Here is a 7500-nt window from a genome sequence, read left to right as displayed (position 1 = left end):
GTAGTATTAGGAACAAATTTCAAGAAATACAGGCGTATGTCAAAAGCGAAAATCTCGATATGATAGGAATAACTGAGACATGGTTAAATGGTACAGAGTTCGAAGCTGAATTTAATATTGCGGGATTTAAACACTTTCATCAGGATAGAAACCACAAGAAAGGTGGGGGTGTTCTATTGTACGTTAAAAACAATTTTCATGCTTGTGTTTTAGAGAAAGTGAAACAGGATGCATATGACAGTTTGTGGGTTGAGTTAACCCAAACAAATGGACAAAAAATGAATATAGGTGTAATATATAGGCCAAAGACATTATCATTAGCAGACGACAAACTGTTATTTCAAGAACTGTCTAGTTTCTGCAACCGGGATTTATTGATAATGGGTGATTTCAATTTTACTGACATTGATTGGATGACCCTTGAACATGGCCATATAGGTAGTCGCTTCATTGATTTTCTTGGTGACAATTACTTAATTCAGCATGTAAAAGAGCCCACAAGATATGGAAACTTACTCGATTTATTGATCACTAGCCGCGAAAGCATGGCAACTGATGTAGAAGTCGGTGAATCTGTTGCAAATAGCGATCACAACTTAGTCAGATTCAAACTCCTAAACAATTTTAGAATAGATACTTGTGCTTCTAAAATACCCGATTTCAGTAAAGCTCAGTTCATAGAACTACGACAGGAGCTTCAGCTTACAGATTGGGAGGAAAAATTAAACGAAAGGCCTGTAGATCAGATGTGGGAAATATTTCAAAATACGCTCACTAAGATGATTCAAACTTACATTCCTTTTAAGGACAGACGTCCCCCAAATCAGGCTCGCCCAAAGTGGCTCGACAAAGAAACTGAAAAAAGTATTGCTAAAAAGAGACAGGCTTATAAGAAATATAAGTGCTCGGGTGCATCTAATGACTATGAAAGTTATGTATCAATACAGAGAGATTTAAAAAAGACAATAAGAAAAAGAAAACGACAATACGAAATGAACATCGCTGAGAAATCCAAAGAGAATCCCAAAGAATTCTATAGTTACATTAGAGATAAAAAGGTTGTTAGGAATCACATTGGTCCACTATTATCTGCTGACGGTCAACTTGAATATTCAAATGAAGGAATGTGTAATCTCTTAAACAATTATTTTAGCTCGGTATTCGTAAACGAAACACCTCAAAGTGAATTCCAAACTGAAACCTGTGAAAAGTCTGGGGTAAACTTACTCACTACGGTAAATATAACAAAAGAAACAATTAAAAGGTGTATAGACAAACTCAAAGTTAATAAAACACCAGGGCCTGACGGTTGGCATCCAAGAATCTTAAAGGAAATGAAAAATGAGATTGTTGTTCCATTAGAAATTATTTTCAAGAAATCCATCATATCCGGAGATGTCCCAAGAGAATGGAAGCTAGCTAACGTTACTCCCATATTAAAAAAAGGTGACAAAAAGAAACCAAATAACTATAGGCCTATTAGTTTGACTTCGATCGTAGGAAAAATAATGGAAACTATCATCAGAGATGCTATCGAATATCATTTAGAAAGTAACCGTTTGATAAATGATAGCCAGCATGGTTTCAGACGGAAACGTTCTTGCGTGACTAACTTACTCGAATTCTACAACACAGTTGTCTCGAATTATGACAAAAGAAACAATATAGATTTAATATATCTAGACTTTGCAAAAGCTTTTGATACCGTCCCACACGAAAGACTACTTACTAAATTAGCTTTGCATGGAATAAGTGGTAGCCTATTAGGTTGGACTAGTAATTGGTTGAAAGGTCGAAAACAGAGAGTTGTTTTAAATGGAAAAACTTCTGGATGGAAAAGTGTTGCAAGTGGAGTTCCTCAGGGTTCCGTTCTTGGGCCACTTCTATTCATAGTATATATAAATGATATAGACCATGGACTAAAATCTACTGTTTCCAAATTTGCTGATGATACAAAACTGTGCGGAGTGGCAAATGATCACTCAAACCAATTAGATATTCAAGAAGATTTAGATAAATTACAGCAATGGTCTGAAAAGTGGCTAATGAAATTTAACACAAGTAAATGCAAGGTAATGCACATAGGTAAAAATAACAGCAAGTACGATTACAAGTTATTTGGAAATTCGTTAACAAAAGTGGATAGTGAAAAAGATCTCGGCGTAATTATCAGTAACGACCTCAAATCATCCAAGCAGTGTATTTCAGCCTCTGAGAAAGCAAATAAGATTCTGGGATTGATTGCGCGATCTTTTGATTTCAAAAGTCCATCACTCATTAACAAGCTATATAAATCGTTAGTTCGTCCACATTTGGAATATGCTGTTTCCGTATGGTCACCGAATCTCATTAAAGACATTGACAGACTGGAAAAAGTACAACGGCGAGCCACAAAACTGATTCCAAATATCAAAAATAAATCATACGAAAATCGACTTAAGCACATGAATCTGTTTTCCCTAAAAAAGCGTAGACTCAGAGGTGACTTGATATAGGTCTTTAAGATTTTAAAGGGAATTGACAACATCAAAAGTGACCAAATTTTCACATTGAATGAGAATCAGACAAGAAACAATGGTCTCAAACTGTCCGGAAATAGATTCAATTTGGAAGTAGGTAGAAACAACTTTGCCAACCGTGTAGTTAATGAATGGAATAAACTTCCTGCACAGGTAGTGCAATGTAGTTCAGTTCGAAGCTTTAAGAATCATTTAGATAAATACCTAAGTAAGATGCTGTAATTATTATAATTTATGTTATATTATTTGTTTTTGTTTTGTTATAATTTGTCTGTCTGATTTTCATTTATTATTAGTTATATGTCAATTTATTATCATTTACTATTTACATGTTTGTTTGTTATTCAACTATACCAATGCATTTATTTATGTATTTTAATTGTTATTTACATTGTTATATTTTTAATTTATTATTAATATGATTTTTTTGCATCCGACCTAGATATGGATCAAAAGGTCTCCTGTCGGCATGCTTTGCCTTTGTAATCCTTTGTGAGAGAGTGAAAGAGTACGAGAGCAAGAGTGAGTGCAAGAGATCTTGAGAGAGTGCGGGAGAGCGAGAAAGAGAAAGCGAGAGCGCTCTCGAGTGATCTCGAGAGATCGCGAGATCGCGAAAGAACTAACGAGAGAACGAGAACGATTCAGATTAAGTCATGCAGATAAAACACAGGCGACAAAGAAAGTTGGAGCTCTGAGGTCGAGGGGCGGCGCGCCGCGCGTCCGGAGTACGGACAACGTCCTTTCCACAGAGGTTGCCGTTCGGAAGCTTCTCTTGACCGCTTGGGGGATTTGTCGCGACAGCTGGTCTCTCCATATCTCCAGCTTGACCTTTTCGTGCCAGAACTTCTCCCTCAGCTGAGAAGAATCGTCTTGCATTAGCTAAAAAATAACAATAGATAATTAAATAAAAAAAATAGATAAAAAGGTAACAATGGACAAAAAAGAACAATTCGAGACGAGTACTGAGCCCTTCATTCACACAATTATCCCTTAGCTCGATAAAATCGTTTTGTGCTGATTAGAATAAAGTAATTAAATCCAGAATGCCGTAGGAGGCAATTAAGGAAAAAATAAACTAAATGAATGAGTAAATACATAAATAAGAAATAAGTATATAGAAAAAATTTAGATAAGTTGATTAATAATTGAATAAAAAGTATGGATATGTAGATATATGTGTATACACACACACATAAATATTTTCTAAAACCCTTACGATCTGTTCGTTTGTACCCTGGTTGTTATTTGATCTACCGATTCAAAGGCTTTCTCGTAATCTACAAAAGCTAAACAAAGAGGTAAATTGTATTCTGCCGTTTTATCGATTAGTTGGTTCATCGCCTGCAAATTGTTTAGAGCCGAATATCCGCTCCTAAAGCCTGCCTGTTGTTTCGGTTGGCTTCCATCTAAAACTTGACTTAGTCTATTTGTAAGGATCTTGGAGAATATTTCATATACATTTGATAGCAAGCTAATCGATAGTTACCAAGGTCCTTCTGGTCTCCTTTTTTATGAAGTAAAATCACTGTAGCATTGTCCCACGATTCAGGAACGCTTTCTTGACGTAAGCACTGGGTGTACAACTGAGCTAACTTAATATGAACTTCTTTCCCTGCGTCTTTCAAAAGATCTATTGATATACCATCTTTCCCAAGTGCTTTTCCTCGTTTTGTATATTTAAGAGCATATTCTACTTCTTCCTTTAAAATCTCTGCTACACTACTAACGTCTACAAGATGAATTTACTGACTCAACTACGGTCTTCGACGAGTAAAGCACTTGATAGAATTCTTCTACTCTTTTTACCACTCTGCATTTAATGATTTCTCCATCTCTGTCTTTCAAACATATAATTTGCTCTCTTCCTGAAGCATGTCTGCCCTCGGTTCCTTTAATACTTTTACCTTTCTGAATACTTTCCTCTATTTAACCATGTTTCTCTTTCTTTTCTTTTATCTCTACCTTTTGTTGATAAGTTTGTTCAGTTCAACTCTTTTTATTTCGTCTCTCCTGCTTTTAATATGCATGGTCCTTCTTTTAATTAGGTCATTTGTGGCTAATGATATTCAATAAATCAAAATTCATAAATTCGACGGTGTCCTTGTTAGTTCTAGAGTTTCAAATTGTTTTTTATTTCTAACTGAAACTATTGATTATTATTCCTAACCTTTCTAAGGCTTATTTTCTTTCTTAAAACTAGTTGTTTTTTCTCGGTTCTAATATTGAATTTAGCTATGTAACCTACCATTCTATGGTCACTACCAATATTGACTTTATTTATGACTATAACATTGCTAACGCTCTTGCTCTCATCTCCTAATATGAAGCCTACTTCGTTCTTTGTTGTTCCACTTGGACTTCTCCAGGTCCATTTACGACCTATACGCTTTTGGAAGAAAGTGTTCATTATCCTCATGTTGTAGTTCTCTACAAAATTGACTAACATCTCTCCTCTGCCATTTCTTTCACCTACTCCAAACTTCCCAATGCACGACTCATCTCCCATCTTCTTCCCTACTTTAGCATTAAAGTCGCCTATTACCAGTGTGTACTTATTTTTTCTTTATCCATTACCTAACAATCATCATAGAAGAACTCAATTTCATCGTCTGAACTCTGTGAAGTTAGTGCATAAACCTAAATTATTTTTAAAGTGTACCTTTTACTCAATCTAATCGCAATCCAAGCTACCCTGTCTGATAAACTACTGAACTTAACTACGTTACCAATAACCTCTTGGTTAATCAAGAATACTACTCCACTAGAACTTTCTTTGTCCTTACCTCTATAGAAGAACAGCTGGTGACCATCTTGTAATTGTATCAGCTTTTCTTCCGCTCTTCGGACTTCGCTCAGTCCTACGATGTCCCAATTGATGTTGTCTCGTTCTTCCATCAAACTCTCCAGCCTGTGGTCTTCTGAGAGAGTTTTTATGTTGTAAGTACATATCTTCATTTTCTTCATGTTGTTTAATATCCATGACTTGGATCTGCTTAGACAGTGTTTACATTCGGTGGCACACTGCCCGTAAGCACACGAACTAACGTGGTTGGACCTTTAGGAGACGATAAATCCAAAAAGAACTCCCGTTTTTGTTTTGGTTGTGCTATTCATGTTTGCTATGTAGGGTTTTGGCAGTAATCTCACTTCCTTGCCAAGGTTGGTGAGATATATCTCTAGCGTCACCTTATTCATTATATTCCGTGAGTCCCTATACCTACAAGGTGTCCAATGGTCAACGCCGTCATTATGACGGTACCCCATATATCTATGAGCAATTTCCTTGTTTGCCATCAGGGACGTGCCAGTTAGCAGTGGGTCCTGCGAATGTGTGTGTGAGCTGCTCTTTGTCTGATCTTTCTTACAAAACCTGTTCGATTTGAGTGACCGTGAAGAAATTTCCTTTATATCGACACAGCATTTGTAATCATTAAGATTCTTAAGCCTATCCACCACGTCAAGGTGTTAACTCTTGGATACGATCTATATATATATATATGTGTGTGTGTGTGTGTGTGTGTGTGTGTGTGTGTGTGTGTGTGTGTGTGTGTGTGTGTGTGTGTGTCTGTGTGTGTGCGTGTATATATATATATATATATATATATATATATATATATATATATTTATATATATATATATATATATATATATATTAAGGCTATATATGGGCAGGAGGTCTCTCAAACATATTTCATTAAAAGTGATAGATAATTCAGCATGTTGAATTTTCTTAAGGATATTCTCCTTATTACGCAAGATAAGACTTGTTCTCTCTTGCAAGATGCGAGATGATTTCTCCGTAGGTCATCTGGGCTACCATATCACGATTTCAAGTCACATTGACTCTTCTTCAGTGGCGTGAAAGTGGATCTTGTCTTCACGGTGGGAGAGATCGGAACGTTGGCTTTTGGGGATCTGGCCGGTATTTAAGGCGTGCTTGTGTCGTCTGTCTCGTTTCTCCTAGTCTCAGATTGGCTGGTGCCAGGGGCTGTGTTCCTTCTCATGCTTGGAAATGCTTGCAGGTCTGATGATTGTGTGTTGAGATTAGGGTCTAATTCTTTAATATTTAAGGCTTTAAGTATGGGAAGACGGAGTGTGTCTGGGCATATTGTGATGATCTCGGTGTTCTCTGTGAGTAATTGTCTCGTTATGTTCTCATGATGTTCCTGGCGTAAGTGGGTTTTTGGGGTTCTACACGAAAGGTGGTAACTAAGACGTCTGCTCAACTTCATAGTCGTCATGCCAACATAGGTGGATGGGAGGGTTGCACAGTTCCCTTGTTTGCAAATGTACCTATAGATGACATGCGATTGTTGAGTTGGCTCTTTAATTATGTTTGGGCTATTTCATAGTAACAGGTGGTTGGTTTTCTGGCTTTTATAATATATTTCTACGTTTGTTTTCTTTTTGGCTACCCCCCGTGTAAGGGGGGAAAAGCCTTTGGTATATGTATGTATGTATGTATGTATATATGTATGTACTACGTTTATTTTCTTATCGGGATTTGTGGGTTTGACATTTCTTTTTATTATTTGTTTTAATATTCTTTCATCTTTGTATGCCGTGGAGAAAAAGGCCCGATAGTATATTTTAATTTCTTTTTCTTTTTTTCTCTGTAGTATCTTGCTGGGTATGATACCATCGGTCAATATTTTTTAGTAATAGTCTCAATATCTTTTTTGTTGAATCCGTTGTTTAAAAGTACTTGTGTGAATCTTACTATTTCCGTGTGAACTTTTGTCCATGTACTGCAGTAAGAGCTCTACGTATATAGGCACTGATGGTGGAATGTATGTACCTTTGTGGACATTCACTTCTTCCGTTCATGCATTAGCCTGTGTTTGTAGGCTTAACATAGGTGCCTGTATTGAATTTTTCTTGTTGTTGGTTAACGAGAATGTCAGGGAATGGTATGGATCCTTCTACGCTATTTTCTATCCTGAAGGCTAGACTGGAGGCATCTTGGAGGTAGTTCTTAATT

This window comes from Oratosquilla oratoria, chromosome 35 (assembly GCF_046742065.1).
Source record: "Oratosquilla oratoria isolate Oo_2021 chromosome 35, ASM4674206v1, whole genome shotgun sequence".
NCBI lineage: Eukaryota > Metazoa > Arthropoda > Malacostraca > Stomatopoda > Squillidae > Oratosquilla > Oratosquilla oratoria.
Note: the sequence above shows the minus strand (reverse complement) of the source record.